The sequence below is a fragment of the Pteropus medius genome, unplaced genomic scaffold, assembly GCF_902729225.1.
Source record: "Pteropus medius unplaced genomic scaffold, Ma_sr-lr_union100, whole genome shotgun sequence".
NCBI lineage: Eukaryota > Metazoa > Chordata > Mammalia > Chiroptera > Pteropodidae > Pteropus > Pteropus medius.
The window spans coordinates 5,212,084-5,234,183 of NW_024342257.1; the positions used below are offsets into that span (position 1 = coordinate 5,212,084).

The 22,100-nt window shown below is 36.3% G+C and overlaps 1 long non-coding RNA gene across 4 annotated transcripts in view; it reads right to left on the minus strand.

Moving 5' to 3' along the window:
- Window positions 1-2,163: 2,163 nt before the first annotated feature.
- The window catches only part of LOC120600005 (uncharacterized), a 160,818-nt gene continuing 140,881 nt past the window's right edge, over window positions 2,164-22,100 (minus strand). For 3 of the 4 annotated variants that reach the window (XR_005652054.1, XR_005652055.1, XR_005652058.1), the window contains 3 exons: window positions 5,379-5,527; window positions 3,697-3,779; window positions 2,164-2,402 (listed from right to left, as the gene is read on the minus strand). This is a non-coding gene — a long non-coding RNA (uncharacterized LOC120600005). Of the gene's footprint in view, window positions 2,403-3,696; window positions 3,780-4,225; window positions 4,449-5,378; window positions 5,528-22,100 lie in introns of all 4 variants that reach the window. The other variant, XR_005652056.1, reaches the window with a different exon arrangement.

The following is a 22,100-nucleotide window of genomic DNA, read 5'->3' on the forward strand; positions in this document are numbered from 1 at the left end:
TTCATATTTCTAACTTTCAATGTTTACAACAAATTTAAAATAATCTTTTCATATAACAAAAATCGCTATAGTACACTTAATAATAGCTTCGGACATTCGTCTTACAGTTTCAGTATTATTGAGATGGGCATAATCATAAGTTCCTGTCAAACAAAAGATTATTATTCAAAAGATTTAGGCTTATAATTCAAAATCTTATTTATCCTTTGTTCATCCTAGCATGGCATTAAACTCTGTGGGTCAAAAATCATATCATAAAAGTCAGAAATGGCTATTTATGGAACATGCATTTGTGACAAGTAGCATTTTATAAGTATGTTTGTCGAGCTTGTAACATTACTTGAAATTCATGTTTTTTGATTTATCTTGAAAGATAAATCCTCGTTTTGTTGTAGCTGCCAGCCCCTGATAGACACACGGAACACCAGAAATCAGTGAGTTATAGGAAACACACTCTTTATTCAGCCAGCTGGATCTGCCAGGGGTATGCAGACTCCAAATTAAGCAGCCCCATAATGTACAGGTACAGGGTTTTTAAGCCCTAAACCCCATTCTTCATCCTGTTTGAACACACAAGTCTATTTTTATTCTTTTTACTAACTGTCAACCCAGAGGTTGGTTGTGCAAGCGGGAGGTACAGAAGCAGAGTGTTATGTTCCCATGGGCGATATCCAAACAGTAATTTTTCCAACCAGCACATTCCCCACTGGCCTTAGCAGAAAATCAAATCCTTGATTCTTTATGTGGAATTTGCTTATACCCTCTATTTTGTATTACTAAAAGTTTAATAGAATTAATTCTCTTCCTTATATATGCAAACAAGAAATCGAGGAAACATGGGCCAAAAGTTAACAAGAGGAGGAGGAAGATTAAAGGTCCAGCTACAGCAGATAGGAGGGTTGTTAGCCATGGCGACCAATTGAACATCTTATGAAACTAGTTATCTGATTCTAGTCTTTGTTTTCCCCCGGCATCTAAATTTCTCTGTGCTAGTAGTAAGTTTTCTCTAATTATTTCAGAGTTATTGGCATAGAAGCAACAGGTTTCACCTAGAGCCATACATAATCCATCTTGTTCTAAGAATAATAAATCTAAACCTCTTCTATTTTGGAGGACTACTTCTGCTAGTGAATCAACTTGAAGTTCCAGTCTGCTGAGCTTAGTTAAGTTTAGGGGAGTTCCTACCTCGACATAGTAAAGAGGTTTTGGGTTTAAGCACAACCAGCAATCTTGTCCTATGCCTGGAGTGGTCTTATTTAAGATCTTGTGTATTGTCGTTAGCATAGTTATTGATGTTCCTTCTGGTTCTGGTTGTGGCTGGTCGAATGCCTGGGTTTAATAGCTGTTAGGCTACTACTTAGAGGGGCCAGAGCTGGAGTTGGAGTTGCTCTAGAAACAGAAGTTTTCTTAGGTGTAAGACTTTGGGGTAGTCCTAGAACTACAAGTGGTTTGTTGGGTCCTATAGGGTTAGCATTCCTGGGAGGGTGCTTAACCTGTATAGTAAAATATAATCCTGAATCATACCCGGTTTTATATAATCTGATACCCCGTGTCTGTCTCGTGAGCCAATAGTGTTGTCCCCCAGGGCTACCAGTTTTGATGGTGATTATGATAGGGTTGCAAGACCCAAGAGAGCATGTGGAGGGGCTTGGCGCTCTTATTAATCTAATATGATTATCATTCTGTTTTTTATAATTATCTATAGTGGAAATAGTCTCACAACCCCGGTTAGTATAAGAAAATTGGCCTTGGCCAAGTTCCATATTACCTATGTGGCTAGATGTCCCTAGGTAATGTCCTTGAGGACAAATATAGAGTTCTATCTCTAAGAGGCTTTTCTCGGCCGATAATATGCCACAGCCGGGTCCCCTCCTTGTAGCCTAAGTATGCTCCTCCGCCTAGGAAGGATCCCGATCCAAGGTGGTGTCCAGCCGTTGCAATGGCGAGGGGATCTCAGGCAAGACAGCACAAGTTTACTCGGATCTCTGGAGTACCGTGGCTGGTGATGTTCTGGGTAATGATGTCACTGGTCTCGGTTACTATAAGCTCCTATGCTCTAGGCCAGTGTATGTTTCTGTATGCCTGTGCTAAAGAGGGAGAAAGGAAGAAACAGAGGGTTAGACTTATGTATGCTTGAGTCTTAGTCTTAAGGGCCCATCTTCCTGAGCTGTGTTCACGTGGGAGTGATGAATCCACGATGGGATGCTGTCTACTTTAACTGCAGTGGGTGTCATCAGGTAGACAGTGAAGGGTTCTTTCCATTTGGGTTTTATTCCCTTGGAAGTGAATTTCTGGATCCACACAGAGTCCCCAGGCTGAAACTGATGGGGAAGTCCCTCCCCTGGGGCTGAGTGGGCAGCACAAACGCAGGACCAAATCTTCTTCTGTACACTTTGAAGGGCCTGTAAAGATTTAAGTAAGACAAAGTTACATAGTTCTGCCTTTTTCTCATCTTCTATTCTAGGTACTAAAGGTGGGGGTTTTCCAAAGAAAATTTCAAATGGGGTGAATCCATTAATATATGGAGTACACCTGGCTCGAAGAAGAGCAAAGGGGAGAAGTTCTACCCAGGTCCCACCAGTTTCTAATTCTAACATGACTAACGTCTCTTTTAGGGTCCTATTTATTCGCTCTACTTGGCCCAAACTATGGGACCGGTAGGCATAGTGAAGTTTCCATCACAAATTTAGGTAGCTAGCCAATTATTGTGATACTTTTGCTACGAAGACTGGCCCGTCATATGACACTAAAGTTCCAGGAAGACCAAATCGAGGGAGGATTTCTCATAGTGGTTTCTTAGTAACTACTAAGGCAGTCTCTTTCTTGGTGGGGAAGGCCTCTACTCATCCTGAAAAGATGTTTATAAAACCAAGAAAATATTTGTAGCCCCCCACAGTCGGGGTTACCTCAGTCAAATCAAATTCTCAGTGGTCCCCCGGATAAGTTCCTCTTTCCCCATGCCTAGGTTCTTCTATCTTCCCCTTCTTTGAATTAACTTGGGCACAAGCTGGGCATCATGGGGCAATCTCCTCTGCAGTTCTTCTCCTTTCTAACAAGTAAAAGTAGTGGTCTAAAGCTTGGAGCACCTTAGTTTGTCCTAAGTGTATGATCTGGTGTAGTTGGTGGAGGAGAGTCCTTCCAAGGGCCCGTGAGAGCCCAATTTTTCCATCTGCGGTCATCCACCACCCCTGTTGGTTCCTAGTGGCTCCTTTATCTTGAAAATATATGTTCTCTTCCGCCATATAGGTCGGAGACAGAAGCAGTTCTGGGTAAGGGACAACAGTCAGTAGATGTGGTGGAAACCCCACTGGCCTTGTGGCCGCTGTTCTTGCCTCTGCATCGGCTCATCGATTTCCCTCAGCCTCAGGACTATTCCCTTTTTGATGCCCTTTTCAATGAACAATAGCAAGACCCTTAGGCATCTATATGGCTTCAAGTAAGGCTAAGATCTCCTCCTTGTTCTTGATGTCCTTCCCAGCTGAAGTCAGAAGCCCTCTTTCCTTGTAGATGGATCCGTGTACATGTGCAGTGGCAAAGGCGTATTGGCTGTCAGTGTATATTGTGACTGCCTTATCCTTTCCCCATCTTAGTGCCTCAGTGAGGGTGATGACTTCGACCTTTTGAGCAGAAGTCCCATGGGGAAGAGCTTGTGACCAGATGGTGCCAGTTAGAGTTACAACTACTGCCCCAGCATACCTTCATACTTCCTCCATGAAGTTGCCCCCGTCCGTGAATAGAACTTCATCGGCCTCAGGCAGAGGGGAGTCTTTGAGGTCTGGCTGCAAGGAACACACAGCGTCAGTGAAATCTATGCAGTCATGAACAGGGGTCTCGGGGTCTGGGTCTGGCAACAGATTGGCTGGGTTGATGACAGTAGCTTTGGATTTTAGCCATATGTTTGGGGTCATCCGGTGCCTCCCTGTTGTTGAACACCTTCTGGGCTATCTTGACAAGTTGGGACAGGTTCATCCCTGCAAAACTTTCTAATTTTTGTAATTTACACCGGATATCAGGGGCAACCTGAGGAGCAAAGGCTACATTAATTGCCCACTGGTTCTCAGGGGCCTCAGGATCAATGGGGGTGTATACCCGGTATGCCTCCTATAGTAGTTCAAGAAATGCTCCGGGGGATTCCTGAGTTCTCTGTATAACTTCAGTTACCTTAGAAAGGTTAGTTTACTGACGAGCAGCCATCCTAATTCCCCCAATTAGAATCTGGTAGTACTGATCTAATGTCGTTCTCCCTGCCTGAGAATTGTGTCCCCAGTCTGGGTGGGTGGAGGGAAATTCCTCCTCAATCTGTTCTCGTGCTTCCTCAACTCTCCTCCTTCTTGCAGCTTTCTTTTGTGCTTCTGCCCGAATGCGTCCACGTTCTTCCGCAGTGAAGAGTGTAACTAAAAGCTGTTGGTGATCATCCCAGGTGGGGCGGTCAGTCTGAAAGACACTTTCTAAGAGTCCCATTAATCCCTGGGGTTTCTCAGAGAAAGGCAGATTTTGTGCCTTCCAGTTGTACAGGTCACTAGTCGAGAAAGGCATGTAAACCATAAAGGGCCTATGTGTGATGTCCCTGGGATGGTGTTTCTCACAAGGGGAGGATGGCCGGGGTCGTGGTATCGGCTGGTGCCCTGCCCAGAGCAGGAGCAGGGGGTCCATAGGGGTGACCTGCCCAAGTCCGAGAAGGTGAGGCGATGCTCTTTGGCCTCTGTTGTCCTGGATTATAAGGTGGGGGAAGGTCACTGTCCTCTGGTGGAAATTGGAGGACTGAGGGACTGGGCTGTCTTGGAGATTCAGTTGCCATACGTTTTGGGGTGCCCACAACTAAGACTCGCACCCCTAGAGAAAGGGCACACTGGAGGAGCCAAGGAGGGAGGTTCTGAACAAGGTTTAACCATTGATCAATGTAGGGAAACTGATCGGGATGTCTCGGGTCTCCCGTGACAACCTTCCAAACATTCCTCACTAAACCCCTGTCAAAGGAACTCTCCGGAGGCCAGTTTACACTAAAAGACGGCCACTCAACTTCACACAATGTTCTTAGTCTGCCTGGAGAAAACTTTATGCCATAATTAGCTCCCTCTACAAACCTTTCTTTGAAATGTCGCAAAGACACCCTAAGGATGTCTTCTGTGAACTCAGGCCTCCCCCCATCGCTTGCGCAGAAAACACAAGACACTCAGATGAGAACAATTACTGGGGTGTAGGTGGACCTGGAGAGGTCTGCCACCTACAACCCACACAAGACCAAAGACAATAGACAGAATCTGATGACAGGGCACAGGAGGCGGCATCCCGTGGCCTGGCTACGGTCCAGGAGATATGACTGCGTCCAATCTCTCCACGGACCCCCCAATGACCAGTCAACAGAAACAGAAAGGTACCTTTTTATCCAGATGTCGAGGCCTCGGAGATTCCCGGTGGGATCAGGAACAAAGAGTGCATCCTAAAGGTTGTGTCCTTGATGATTGCATTGACCCTGTCACAGCATTCAAGGGCCCTGGAACATCTCAGGGTGGCCACCCCTTTGAGTCTGTAACAGAGACAGCAACCACTTCAGAGACTGGTCCCATCTTAGATCTCAGGGCCACTCCCTGAGATCTCACTGGGGCCTCCAAATGTTGTAGCCGTCAGCCCCTGATATACACAGGGACCACCAGAAATCAGTGAGTTATAAGAAACACACTCTTTATTCAGCCAGCTGGGTCTGCCAGGGGTATGCAGACCTCAAAGTAAGCAGCCCTGAAATGGAAAGGTACAGAGATTTTAAGACCTAAACCCCATTCTTCATCCTGTTTGAACACACAAGTCTATTTTTCTTCTTTTTACTAACTGTCAACCCATAGGTCTATTGTGCAAGCGGGGAGTACAGAAGCAGAAAGCTTATTGTTAAAGCGTTATGTTCCCATGGGCGATAGCCAGTTACTTTCTAGCTAGCACAATTTCAGTGTAAGAGGTACTGTGTATATATTAATACATAAATACTGGCTCATAGAACATAAATTGCACTTTTGAAATGTAGACCCATACAAAACCTCATGAGTTTTATATAATTTGAATATTTCAACAAATTTAAGAATATCACTAGAATGTTCAGCGCTGTCCTCCTAAGATAGAAATTATAAGTAAAATTCTGAAGGTTAGTTAACTTCCTTTGATCAGTATCTGGAGGAATCCAGGCTGCATTAAAAATGTGACTTGAAGATAACATGTACTAGTCGCTTTTGACAATTTAACCATAAAGTCAAAATTCTTGCTATCCAGTGTGTAATTACTACCAATTATCGAATATTTACTATGTTCCGAGTACTACACTAGGCATTTCCTAGATCTTATTTCTAAAATTCTATCACAAGTTCTATAAGGTGAACATTATTATCCCCATTTTACAATTGCTAATTGACAGAGAGGGAATATGAATTCATAACGGACACAAAGCTTTTGCTTTTGCAGCTATGTCATACTGTAGCAGTCTACTTAAGCATGATCTAAATCAAAGAAATCCCAAAAATATGATAACACATGGTACTTAATTTAATTTAAAAACCATGTTTATTCACATAGCAGTTGTAATGTGATGTACCCAGTGTTTCATTCATTTAACAAGTATTTATAGCATTGTTTAAAAGAGGTCTAGTGGATACATAATATCCTTGGATGTACCCAGATAGTTCTGATTATGATTATTGTTATATCTATTAGAAGACACATACATGCTAGAGCTGAACAAAATAAATAAATGGAAGATTCTGTTTAATGTCCAATCTCTCCACGGACCCCCCCATCTTATATCAGTCCACTGATATAAGATGGATCTAATGGGTCCTGCACACCTTCTGGAGCTATGTTGATGGATATGTATCATAAAGTGGCCATTTGGTTACTCTACAGATGCTGTGTGAATGATTGTTATTCCTTTAAAGGAGTAGTTCCTTTTTTTTTTTTTTTTTTTTCTCATAGACCCTTTTGAGAATCTAAGAGCTATGGACACTTTCCACAGGAGAATAAAATATGTGCAAATATACACAGTTTTTCATAACATTTCAGAGAGTTCTTAACCCTGCCAAATCCCATTTAGGCCCTGACAATACAGATTAAGAACACTTACCATAGAACCGCTTTGCTTCAAAGCAACAAGAATGCTCAGGCACATCCAAAATAAAAATATTTAGCAATAATTAAAGTATTTGCCTGTCAGTTTTATTATTTATAAAAAGCATAGCCATCACAACATAAATTATTGATTATTGGCAGCACACTTATAAATATAGTGTCAGCTCTTAATCTCAGTTAATTTATTACATATAGAAAAGAACAAAATATTCTTTTATCATAAATATTTTATAATCAACAACACATTTTTTTTAATCAACAAAATCAATTTTACTGTCTATTAACTTTAAATATAGACAACTAGTTTGGCAAATTGGAAAAAAAATACAAAGTATTACAAAACAAAGCCAATTAAATATAGTGTGAATATTATGTTCTACAAATTGCCCACTTCATGAGTCCTGAATGTGAGCCTTAGCTAAGAAGAAAGGGTTAAAGAATTTGCAGGATTGGATGGAGAAATCTGTAAGAGCTTGGCAGCTATGTGTGAGATGGAAGACACAACTGCTTTAGTTTTGCTCAAGAGTATAAGCATATCCATGAAGTAACACTATAGGAGAACTCCAGATAGATGCAACCTATTTTGATTAAAGATCAAAAGCTCAGAAGAGCAACTTTCCACAAAAGATAATTTACGTTGATTAAGAAGTCAGAAGTTTGATGTGATAGTGGTATAAGTTTTCTCCATTACCCATTTGGATATATGGAGTCAGAAAGAGAGAATTAAGGTGAAGAATATGATTATTTAACAAAAAATCCAATCTTAGAATGCTCATTTCAGTATTTATGATTCAGACTATTTTAAGCAAGTTATTTTCCCAAATGCACTAAACATAGGAATACAAACTCACAATCTGCAGATGTGTTTTGCTTAGCTTTGCAATATATTTTAATGACCTTTAATGCCCTTAGGTGGACATGCACTCTTAGGCCCTCTAATTTATCACAGGCCCCACCCACTCTTATCACTTTACTCTCTCTGCTTCATTCCTTAATGTTAATTGCCTGGGCCTTGAGGGCATTTGAGTTTAAGACCCTGTAGCTAGAAAGGAATCATTACTGTTAATACTTTTAGAATATAAGGACTCACATTTATTTGGTAGCTAAAATAATTCACCTAAAGATAAAATTATGAAATGTGTATATTAGTAAATATGAGGCAACAAAAAACGGAATAGATTGGACTATACAGAAATTAAGATTTTTGCTTCTTAGAAAACATAAAGTTAAAATATCAAGATGAAGAAAAAATATGTTATAATAAATCAAATAATGGAAATCTTTAATATTAAAGAGCTTATATATACATATAAGTGCATATGTGTGTGTATGCACTAAAACTCAATAGATAAATGAGCAAGGATATAAATTGATATAATGTAAAATACAAATGGCTAAAGAAGATAAGAAAACACTTCAATCTCATTAGCTATCAAAGAATTGCCAATAGGGTATATTCGTTTATTCAACAAAGATTTTTTCTAATGAAAATATTCAAGCCTAGTAAGAATGTAATAAAAGTGGATACACACTTTTGCTAGAAGTAAATTGGAACAACTTTTTTATAAAGCAGTTTGTTAATATGAATTAAGAATCATAAAAAGATTCATAACGTTTGACATTCTTCTCTTCCAGAAGCTTATATTAAGAAAGTATATACAGTAGTCTCCCCTTATCTACTGTTTCATTTTCTATAGTTTTAAGTGCCAAAGGCCTACAGCAGGCAAAAATTATTAAAAGGAAAATTTCAGAAATAAACATTTGATAAGTTTTATATTACACAGGCTTTTGAATACCATGATGAAATCTCATGTCATTTTGCTCCATTGCATCTGAAATGTGAATCATCTCTTCATCCTGTTTGTCCTCATTGTATATGCTCCCCTTCTGTTCATCACTTAGTAGTTATCTTGATTACCAAATAGACTGTCATGATATTGCAATACTTGTGTTCAAGTAACACTTATTTTACTTAATAATGGCCCAAAGCACAAGAATATTAAAGAATTTTAAAGTTGGCAATTCAGATATGTCTAAGGGGGGACTGCTGTACTCTCAATCTTGGCCAAAGTAATAACAAACCTAAGGAAATTGTTAGAGATGCTAAGATTACTTTTATAATGATTTTTATTGAACCACTATATATAATAGAGACACACTGGAAACAGCAAAATATCCAATGAAAAGAGAATGTTCAGTTAAAGTGTGGGATATCATATAATTACTAAAATATTTACACAAAATTTATAGTGACTTGGATAAAAGATTAAAGTAATATCTAATAGTAAGTATTGCATGCTCATGATATGTCAAGCATTTTACTATGTGCTTTAAATGCATTATTTCATTGAAGAATTTTTTTTAATGGAGCAAGGAAATTTGAGGAAGAGAACTGAATACAAAGTCAATATGGTACGATCTCAACAATATTAAACATGCATAGAAAAAAAACCTGAAAGAATATATGTGTAAATATATTCCCAGTTATCACTGGATGATTTTTTTCTCCATTTTTTGTTCTTCAGTTAGAAATGTTCTAAAACAAATGTCTATTAATTTATAATCAGAAACAATAAATAAAAAAAATAATTATCATATAAATACCTCACCAAAGAGAAGAGACCAGCTTGACGGTATTTCTGACCCTCTCATAGACTGTGATTCTTTCATTCTTAATTCATATCCAACTACACATATGTAGCAGGACTGAAGCCATATAATCTGTTTACCTTCATATAAAGACAATGCATATTTATTTTCCGTAAATGATCTTTTAAATGTAATATAAAATGTTTTAGTTAACAAGTTATACATGCCGATAACTATAAAAGTCAGGTAAGTGAATGAATTTCATTGTGGATATTTCATTTACAAATCAATATTAACAAGTTATTAGGAATATGTAATTCAGTTATATTCTTATTAGGAATAATCATCTATATCTCATACATATTTAATATTAGGAATATGTAATTCAGTTATAGTCAGGGGGAAACAAGATCCCAACTAACTTCTGACAGTTCTTAATCTACATGGAACAGTTTCTCAGCTGCTTGATTATTTAGCCCATATAATTACAATGCAGTCTCCTCAGAGATAGCAAGTTACATCTATGTTTTGATGTTTTCTTTGTGATCTGAGTTAAATATATATGTCCTTATTGTATATATCATTATTCAGTCCACTTATATAAATTTGCCATGTCAAGATTAAAATCTGTTTTCTAAAATTCTATCTAAAAGGCCTCTTCAAATGTCCTAAAAAAAGCATAGACAGAAAATATTATTTTCTAAATTTCTTATACTCATGGTCTTTCATTAAGTTTTATTATATAATACATTCAGTAACTTTCCTATTTGTGTCTGAAGTTCAAAAATGGTGGTTGGTTACTTGCTACAAGCATATGTGATTAACTCTACATCTCTAGAGATACTACCTGAAAGAGAAATTTTGATTTGCCAAAAGCAGGTCACCCAAATTTATTTGACAAAAAAAGATATCTATCTTTCTCAACTTTATACTCAATATTTTTTTTTTTTCAATTACCATTGACATTCAGGCATACAACATAGCAGTTAGACATTTATATAATTTAAAAAGTGATCCCCCCAATCAGTCTGGTACCCACCTAGCATTATACATAGTTACTATAATATTATGACTATATTCCCTGTGCTGTGATTTACATCCCTGTGACTACCAATTTGTCTTCTTAATCCCATTACCTGTTTTTACCCAGCCCTTCGATACCTTTCCCATTTGGGAACCATCAATTTGTGCTCTGTATCTACAAGTCTGCTTCTGCTTTGTTTATTTTGTTCTTTAGATTCCACATATAAGTGGGATTATATGATATCTGTCTTTCTTTGACTTCTTTCACTTAGTCTAATACCCCCTAGGTCCTTCCTTATTGTTGCAAATGGTAAGATTTCATTTCTTTATAGCTTTATTGAAGAGTAATATACAATTAATTATTTGCTTATATTTACATTGTACAATTCAATGAGTTTTTTTTTCATTTCTAGTTGGCATACAATAATATATTAGTTTCAGTTGTACAGCATAGTGATTAGAGATATATATAACTCACAAAGTGATTACCCCACTATATCTACTACACCTCTTCCCTCTTACATATTTATTACATTATTAACTATTTTCCTTGTGTTATATTTTATATATCCATGTCTATTTTGTAACCATCCATTTGTATTTCTGAATCCCTTTGCCCTTTTTCACTGTCCCTCCAAACTCTCTCCTGTCTAGCAGCCCTCAAAATATGCTCTGTTTCTATGTTTGTGTTTTTGTTGTTGTTGTTGATTTTGTTCTTTAGATTTCACATATATGTAAAATCATGTCTTTCTCTATTTGACTTACTTCATTCAGCACAATACCCTCTAGGTCCATCAAGGCAATATCTTTTTCCATCCCCTTCCTTTTAGTCTATGTGTGTCTTTTAATCTGAAGTCAGTCTCTTGTAGGCAGCATATGTAGAAGTCTGGTTTTCTTCTCCATTCAGCCACTCTATCTTTTGGTCGGAGCACTTAATTTTTCTTCCCTTTGAGGTACTCGTTGATAGGAATGTAGTTATTACCACTCTTTAATCCTGTTTTTGATACTTTTTTTTTTCTTCTTCTTCTTAAAGAAGTCCCTCCAACATTTCCTGTAATACTGACTTGGTGTTGATAAATTCCTTTAGCTTACTTTTGTCTGGGAAACTCTTTATCTGTCCCTCAACTCTAAATGGTAGCTTTACTGTATAAAGTAATCTTGGTTGTAGATTCTGGGGTTTTATCACTTTGAATAATTTGTGCCAACCCTTCTGTCATGCAAACTTTCTTTTGAGAAATCAGCTTCCAGTCATATGGGTGCCCCCTTGTAGGTAATTAAATGTTTTTTTTTCTCTTTCTGCTTTTAAGATTCTCTCTTTGTATTTCACCTTTGGCATTTTAATTATTATGTGTCTTAGTGTGGGCTTCTTTGGGTTCATCTTGTTTGGGACTCTCTGTGCTCCCTGAAGTTGTATGTCTTTCCTTCACCAGGTTAGGGAAATTTTCCATCATTATTTCTTCAAATAGCTTTTCAACTTTTTGTTTTCTTTCAGGTACCCCTATGACACGGATGTTTTTACCTTTAATTGTGTCCCATAGGCTCTTTAAAGTATTATTATAGTCTCCGCTTTTTTGTTGTTGTTGTTGCCATTCTAATTGAGTGTCCTTGGCTTCCCCATCCTATATATTGATGGTTCAATCCTCTTCTTTACCCACTCTGTCGATTCCCTCTAATATATTGTTCATCTCAGATAATGTATTCTTCATTTTTGACTGGTTCCCTTTTATAATTTCCATTTCCATTTTTATGTTTTTTTTAATTTCTTTGTTAAAGTTCTCACTGAGTTCATCTACACTTCCCCAAGTTCATTGAACATCCTTATAACCAGTGTTTTGAACTCTACATCTGTCAGATTGCTTCATTCCATTTTTCCTGGAGCTCTGTTCTGTTTTTTTCATACGAGTTCTGCTTCTTTTTCTCCCCATTTTGGCTCTCTTTCTGTGTCTGTTTCTATGTACTAAGCAAAGCTCCCAAGTCTCCTGGTCATATTCGTGTGGCTTTGTGTAGTAGGTGTCCAGTAGCACAATCTTGAGAGGGATTCAACTGCAGGCCAAGTTTAGCCCCAGCCTATATCCCTCCAGTCCACCTGTTAACATTCAGCAAAAAATCCACAGATACTGTGCTTATAGCTGCCTCAAGAGGCCATGCCAGAAACCGAGGCCAGCTGCCACCAGTGTGGGTCTTGGAGCTGCTCCACAAGGGGCACGGGACACACTGAGGACACAGATGGATGTGACTTGGGTAGGGCTGTGAGTTGGGAGAGGCAGAGTTTCAGGAAATTCTCTGGGTGGAGCGACCTCTATTATCCAGTTTGATGATGTCTCAGCTATGGAGGTGCTGCATCCACACACTGGGAATGAAGAAGGCTCAACAGAGGAACAATGGATACCATCAGCACTTTTGCTCAGGAGAATGTTTCGTCTCTAGCCCTTGCTCCAGCAACTCAGTGTTCCCATGTTAGTCCTTGGTGACTCCCACATAGCCAACCCAGCACTAGTACTCAGAGGGAGCAAGTCTGTCACAGTAATAGTCTGGTTGTGGACATGGCCCCTTTGAAAGGAACATCTGTAGCTGCTGGCTGCAGCTGCCATAGCCTCTCTCCCACTCAGCCTCTTGGGACTGGGAAGACTCACATCTTCTTCCCCTCCTACTTCCTACCATTATAGGGTGATTTCTTCTTTTTCTCCCTAGTTGTAGCCATTCTGTTCTTCTAGACCCCCGGCATCTCTGCTTGCTGTTTACTCCATGTTTCCATTACAACTTTGATGTGGTCGCAAGAGAAAATGTAGAAAGTCTCTATCATCTACGCCATTTTGCCTGGTCTCTTCAGTAAGATTTCATTTTTATGGCCCAGTTATATTTCATTGTATATATGTGCCACCTCTTCATTATTTGATCATCTATTGATGAGCATTTGGGTTGATTTCATATCTTGGCTATTGAAATGTGCTTCAATGAATATCTGCAATGAAAATAGGGGTACATATACCTTTTTGATTAAGTTTAATAAGTTTTGTCTTTCTTTTTTTCTTTGAAAAAATACCCAGAAGTGTAATTGCTGGGTTATAAGATAGTATTTTTTTTTTAAGAAACTCAATACCGTTTTCCATAGTGTCTGCACCAATTTACAGTTTCACCAACAGTGCAAGAGAGTTCCTTTTCTCTACATCCTCACCAACACTTGTTTGTTGATTTATTGATGATAGCCATTCTGACAGGTGTAAAATTACATCTCATTGTGATTTTAATTTGCATTGGACATCTTTTCAGATGTCTGTTGTCTATCTGTATGTGTTCTTTGGAGAAATATCTATTCAGGTTCTTCGCCCTTTTTTCAATTGGATTGTTTGTATTTTTGGTGTTGAGTTGTATGAGTTTTTTTTATAAATTTTGAATATTAACCCCTTATCAGATGTATAACTGGCAAATATCTTCTCCCTTCAGTAGGTTCTCTTTTGTTTTTTTAATGGTTTCCTTTGTTGTGCAAAAGTTTTCTTAGTTTGACATAGTCCCACTTGTTTATTTCATTGTGATTGTTTTCCTTTCTCAAAGAGATATATGAGAAAAAAATATTACTAAGAACAATGTCAGAGCATTTGCTGCCTATGTTTTCTTCTAGAAGTTTTGTGATTTGGGGTTTTAAACTTGTCTTTAATCTATTTTGAGTTTATTCTTGTATATGGTGAAAGAAAGTAGCCTAGTTTCATTATTTTGCATGTATCTGCCTAGTCCTCCCAACACCATTTATTAAATAAATTTTACTCATTGTATAGTCTCGCCTCATTTGTTATAGATTAAATGACCATATAGGCGTGGGTTTATTTATCAGTTCTGTATTCTGTTCCATTGATCTAATTGTCTTTTTTTATGCCAGTACCAGGATTTTTTTTTTTTTTTTACTGTTGCCTTGTAGTATAGTTTGATATCAGGTAGTATAATATCTCCAACTTTGTTTTTTTTTTTCTCAAGATTGCATGTCTATTTGGTGTCTTTTATGGATCCATATACATTTTAGGATTATTCGTTCTAGTTTTCTGAAAAATGCATTGGTATTTTAATAGGCATTGCATCAAATCTATCGATTACTCTCAGTAGTATGGACATTTTAACAATATCAATTCTTTCTATCCACTAGCACAATATATTTTCCATTTATTTGTATGTTCTTCAATTTCTTTTTTCAATGTGTTATAATTTTCCAAGCACAAGTCTTTTACCTCTTTGGTTTAACTTATTTCTAAGTATTTTTGATGTAAATGGGATTGTTTTCTTAATTTCATTTTCTTATAATTTAATATTGGTGTATAAAAACACAACTGACTTCTGGATATTAACTTTGTATCCTGCTACTTTTCTAAATTCATGTATCAGTTCTAACAGTTTTTGTGGTGATATCTTTTGGGTTCTCTATTTTTGTATCACGTCATCTGCAAATGATGACAGTTTTACTTCTTTTCTAATTTGTATGCCTTTTCCCCCCCCTAGTCTGATTGCTGTGGCTAGGACTTCCAGTACTACGTTGACTAAAAATTTTGAAAGTTGGCATCCTTGTTCCTGTTCTTAAGGAAAACATTTTTAGCATTTCCTCACTGAGTATAACGTTAGCTATGGGTTTGTCCTGTACAGCCTTTATTATGTTGATGTATTTTCCTTCTATTTCCACTTTGCTGAAAGTTTTCATCATAAATGGGTGCTGTATTTTGTCAAATACATTTTCGCCATTGATTGATATGGTCATATAATTTTTGTATTTTATTTTGTTTATGTGATGTCTCACGTTAATTTGTGGTATTGAACAAATCTTTCATCCTAGAAATACTTGATCATGGTTTATGATCTTTTTAATGTATTGATGAATTTGGTTTGCTATACTTTGTTGAGGATTTTTGCATCTATATTCATCAAGGATATTGGTCTATAATTTTTTTTTTGGTAATATCTTTGTCTGGTTTGGAATCAAGGTAATGATAGTTTCATAAAATAAGCTTTAGAGGAGTCTTCTCTCCTCTTGAATTTTTGGAATAGTTTGAGAAGAAAATGTGTTCATTCTTTTTTGAATGTTTAGTGAAATTGACTTGTGAAGTCATCTGGTCCAGAACTTTTGTTTGTTGGGAGTTTTTCTGATTCAATTTTGTTAGTAGTAATTGGTCTCTTCAGATTTTCTGTTTCCTCTTGATTCAGTCTTGGAATATTTTATTTTTCTAGGAATTTATCTATTTCTTCTAGGTTGTCTATTTGTTGGCATATAATTGTTCATAGTATTTTCTTATCATTCATTGTATTTCTGTAGTGTCATGCCACCTCTTTTCTTTCATTTTTAATTTTATTTATTTGAGTTCTCTCCCTTTTTTTCTTGATAAGTCTGATTAAAGGTTTATCAATTTTGTTTGTCTTTTCAAAGAACCAGATCTTAGTTTTATTGATATTTTGTATTTTTTAGACTCTATTTCATTTATTTCCACTCTTATCTGTATTATTTCTTTCCTTCTACACACTTGGGCTTTGTTTTCTGTTCTTTTTCTAGTTCTTTTAAATGTATGGTTATATTTTTTCTTTGAATTTTTTCTTTTTACTTGATATAGATGTAATGCTATGAATTTCCCTCTTAGTGTTGCTTTTGCTGTGTCTCATAGATTTGATGTTGTGCATTCGAAAGATTCCTTCGACTATCCTCATTTAATTTTTTTTTTCAATTTTGCTATTTCGGTTGGGAGTTTTCTACTAATTCATCTTTCAAATTGTCGATTTGATTTTCTGCTTAATTTAATCTACTATTGATTTCTTCTAGTGTATTCTTCATTTCAGTTATTGTAGTCTTCATTGCTGATTTTTTTAATGGTGTCTAAATCCTTTTTTTTATATGTATTACCTTTTTGTTGAAGTTCTTGTAAGTTTCTTGAGCATCCTTACAACCAATAATTTGAACTCTGTATCCAATATATTGCTTGTCTTCATTTGTTTAGTTCTTTTTTCTAGAGTTATCTTCTGTTCTTTCATTTGGAACATGCTTTTCTGTGTCATCATTTTGGTTGCCTCTGTGTGTTTGTTTCTTTGTATTAGGTACATCTGCTATATCTCCCAGTCTTGGCAAGGTGGCCTTATGTAGTAGGTGTCCTGTGAGACACAGTGGCATAATCTCCCTGGTAACCTAGGCCGGATGCTCCAAGAATGTACTTTGGGTGGGTCGTCTGTGCCCTCCTATTGTAGTTAACCCTTGATTGCTATTGGTGCACAGAGAGTGGGATTGACCTTCGGGCTGACTGGCTATGAGGATTGGCCATGACCCCAGCATATGACATAATAAAGGCCATATATGACAAAGCTAACATCATACTCAATGGGGGAAAAGTTAAAACGTTTTCCTTAAGATCTGGAACAAGATAAGGATGCACACTTTCACCACTCCTCTTCAACATTGTATTGGAAGTCTTAGCCATAGTACAAAGACAAGAAAGAAAATAAGAGGCATCTGAATTGGAAAGGAAAAAGTAAAACTCTCATTATTTGCTGATGACATGATACTATATAGAGAGAAACTTAAAGATTCCACCAAAAAAACTGTTAGAAATGATCAATGAATTCAGTAAAGTAGCAGGTTACAAAATAAATATTCAGAAGTCAGTGGCATTTTTATACACCAATGATGAACTTTCAGAAAGAGAAATTAAAAAACAATCACATGTACAATTGCATCGAAAACTATAAAATACCTGGGATTCAATTTAACCAAGGAGGGAAAAGACCTGTTCTCTGAAATTTATAAGACACTGAAGAAGATACAAATAAATAGAAGCATATACTGTGCTCATGGGTAGGAAGAATCAACATTATTAAAATGGCCATACTACCCAAAGCAATCTAGATTTAATGAATTCCCTATCAAAATATTAATGACATTTTTCAGAGAGCTAGAACAAATAATCCTAAAATTTATATGGAACCATAAAAAACCCTGAATAGCCAAGATGATCTTAAGAAAGAACAACAAAGTTGGAGTTATCACACTACCTGATATCAAACTATACTACAAGGCTACAGTAATCAAAACAGCATGGTACTGGCATAAAAACAGATACATTGATTAATGGAACAGAACAGAGAGCCCAGAAGTAAATCCACACCTATATGCTCACTTAATATATGACAAAGGAGGGAAGAATATACAATAGGGTAAAGACAATCTGTTCAGTAAATAATGTTGGGAAAATTGGACAGATACACGGGGAAAAAAAAGAAATTGGACTACCTTCTTAAACCATATACAGGAATAGACTCAAAATGAATTAAAGACTTAAATGTAAGACCCAAAGCCATAAAACTTCTAGAAGAAAACATAGGCAGTAAACTGTCTGATATTACTAATGGTAATTTTTTTGAATATATCTCACCAGGCAAGGGAAAGAAAAAAATAATAATAATAAACAAATAAGACTACATCAAACTAAAAATTTTGTACAGCAAAGGAAACCATCAACAAAACACAAAGATAACTGACTAATTGGGATAAGATATTCACTAATGATCTATCTGATAACGGGCTAATATTCAAAATATATAAAGAACTCATACAACTCAACAACAATACACAAATAATCTAATTAAAAATGAGCAGAAGACCTGAAGAGATACTTCTCCAAAGAGGACATACAAATGGCCAATAGACATATGAAAAAACGCTCAAGGTCACTAATCATTAGAGAAATGCAAAGTAAAACCACAATGAGATATCACCTCACACCTGTCAGAATGACTATCATCAATAAGCCAAAGAATAACAAGTGTTTGTGAGGATGCAGAGCATAGGGAACCCTTATACATTGTTGGTGGTATTGCAGATTGGTACAGCCACTATGGAAAACAGTCTAGAGGTTTCTCAAAAAATTTAAAATGAATATACCCTTTAACCCAGCAATTGCACTTCTGGGTATTTATCCAAATTAAACCAAAACAATAATTTGTAAATATCTATGCACCCCAATATTCATGGCAGCACAATTTACAATAGCCAAGATATGGAAGCAATCTAAATGCCCATCAACAGACAATTGGATAAAGAAGTTATGGTTCATATATACAATGGAATATTACTCAGCCATTAAAAAAATGAAGTACTATCATTTGCCATGTCATAGATGATCTTAGACATTATTATGCTGAGTAAAATAAGTCAGACAGAGAAAGATAAATACAATATGATTTCACTTATATGCAGAATCTAAGGAATAAAAAGAACAAACTAATCAAAAACTGACTCACAAAGACAGTGGATGATTTGGTGATGGACAGAGGGGAGGGAAGTTTAGGGTGCTGGGAAAAGGGGTTGAAGGGTTAAAGAAGTACAAATTAGTAGTTGATAGATTGTCATGGGATGGGGAACACGGCTTAGGAAACGCAGTTAACATTAATATATCGGCTAGGTGGAAAATGAGAGGTGAGAAGCAATTAGGGGAATCATTTTATAAGCTATATAAATGTCTAACCAATGTACTGTATACTTAAATATAATTAAAATTAAAAAAAAAAAGAAACAAATGCTGGCGAGAATGGTGATAAAAGGAAATTCTTATACAGTGTTGGTGGGAATGTAAATTGGTGCAGTCATTATGAAAGATAATATAAAGGTTTCTCAAAAACTTGAAAATAAAACTACCATATGATCCAGTGATTCCCCTTCTGATTATGTATTTGAAAGATACAAAATTAGTATCCAGAAGAAATATCCGCACCCCACATTTATTGCGGCATTATTTACAATAGCCAAGACATGGAAATAAGTGTCCATTGATGAAAAAATGGAATGGAAAGAGAAAATGTGGTATAGATATTGATGATATAGATATAGATACAGAGATAGAGATAGAGATAGAGATAGAGATAGAGATAGAGATAGAGATAGAGATCATGGGATACTGTTCAGTCATGTAAAATAAGGAAATCCTGCCATTTGTGATTCTATGAATGGATCTTGAGAGTGTTATGCTAAGTGAAAGAAGTTAGAGAAAAACAAATATTGTATGATTTCACTTATATGTGGCCTAAACAAACCAAACTCACATTTGTGGTTGCCAGAGGTGGGCAGTGGTGTTGTGGAGGAATTGGGTAAAAGTTTTTGAAAGGTACAAACTTCCAGTTTAAGATAAATAAGTTCTGGGGATGTAATATATCACATAATGACTATAACCAACAATACTGTTTTGCATACTAGAAAGTTGCTAAGAAGGTAAAACTTAAAAGTTCTCATTACAGGAAAAAAAATTTGTAACAATGTAGGTGATGGATATTAACTAAATTTATTGTGGTAATTGTTTCAAAATTTGTGTATAAATATCAAATTATTAGGTTGTACACTTTAAAGCTATACAGTGTTGTATGTTAATTATATGTCAATAAAATTGGGGGAAATGACAATCAAAGTAATAGAAAAGGCCATGTAGACTGCCTGAGACTCAAATGCAACAGCCTGGTAAAGATGACACTGATTTTGTCAACTGGTTTGTTAAATTTGAAAGATTCTTCCTTAGCTATTTTTCCAAGCAAGTAACACTCACTGATGGCCCAAATGTTAATATTTTTCTTTTCCTATCTCTCTTCTTTCCAATATCTCATCTTTTGTCTGTAGCAGTAACTGTCTAAAATGTTGAATATTAAAAGATGCTTCACCTAACTCATAATTAAAAATATATACATTAAAATAGAAAAAAAAACACAAAACATATTTTGATGGGAGTTACTTAGAATCTGTAATTTAAACATGTATTTTGAAACTTTCCAAGGTGTTTCTGATATACCCCCTTGAAGTGTTATGCCAGTCCCCACATAAGTATCACTGATTTACTCTAATATTTTAAACTTATTGAACTAGAAACTGGGTTCCAGAGAGATCAAATGATTTATTCAAAGTTAAACAGCTATTGGTTGAAAAACTGTGTCTTGAAGCCTTTCTTAATATACTAGGGTCCAGAAGGGTTCTATCCCTACCTCCCAACCCCCATAATGTGGGAACTAGACTCTTCCCTTACACTCGTGTGGGAACCGAACATAGCAACGTCGGGGTTGGCAATGTTACATGCTCACCTCCCGTTTCACTGGACTTCCTCCCTTCCCGCCAAGTTACCTGCCAGAAATATTCCCACGGAAAAAGCCCGCTCAAGCCTCATATAAGTTTCAGGTCCCCTCACATTTGGGGCTGACACCATCTTTGGCTCAGCCAGGTTGTCATTCTGCTGCAAGAAACCTTGCTTAACCCCCTAGTCCTTGTGCGTTCCTCCTTTGGCGAACCAAACATATACCATATTGAAACTTCTATTTCAGACATTTTTGTTTCAAAATAGCCATTTTCTATCCCCACAACCCTGCACATCCCTTAGTAACATCACCCAGATTTGGATCAGAGTCAAGAAAGTCATGGGAATTAGGGGAAAATGTATCCACTGCCCAGCCAGTATAATTTGATATCAGGTTCTCTTTAGTCATTCATTGGCAACGTCATGGCCAATGAGCCAAAAGGAAAATTCTACACAGGTAGCTTTTGGGAAAGTTTTTCTCACTCTTAAAAAGAGTTATAAGAAGGTGTGAGGATGTGCTATCTGCAGTTGCAACAGCCATCTTGTAAGTCTAAAGGAGCAAGCCTAAAGACAAAAACCAATATGCTAAAGAATTGAAGATCACAAAAATCTAAAGAATATGTATCCTTGCTGATACTGTAGAGATGCAAAATTAACCAACCTTGGAACCATCATATTTTTAGATCTCGTGTGAAGTAAATTAATCAATCTCATTATTATTTGTACTTAACATAAGTCTTCTGTAAGTTATTGTATAAGCCATTTTGAATTGTGTTTTCTGATACTTGATGTCAAAAGAATTTTGAAAGATATTAGTATTAGGGAATTAGATGGATTGTTTTCTGAACTTAAAAGAAGAAAACAATTCTGCAATACAATACGGTGGACGGAGAAAATATTTAGCTTTAAAAACTGATTAATCAAGACCTTGTAACTTAATATGAGCTCCTTTTGCGCGAATGTGAAAACTAAAAAACGGACCCTTTAAAATAATTTTAAATGTAATAACAAAGAACAACATTTACAAAGAAACCTGCAAAGGTCTTATTTTTAGATGTAAGAGTGCTGGTTAACATTACTAAATAAAGTAAAATGGATCTCTATTGAATTGAAATTTTGTTTATTGGCATTTTATTATTTTAAATTTGTTTTCATTACCTTATATTGCTGTACATTCTAACCCTCACATATAGCTGAAAGCTTTGAACTTTGTCTGTGGGATGCTTCTGTCTTTTTCTTGTTAGTTCCATATTTGTAAGACTTTTCAAATATATAATTTGAGATCCATGAAAAACTTTGCTTTTTCTATTCTTCCAA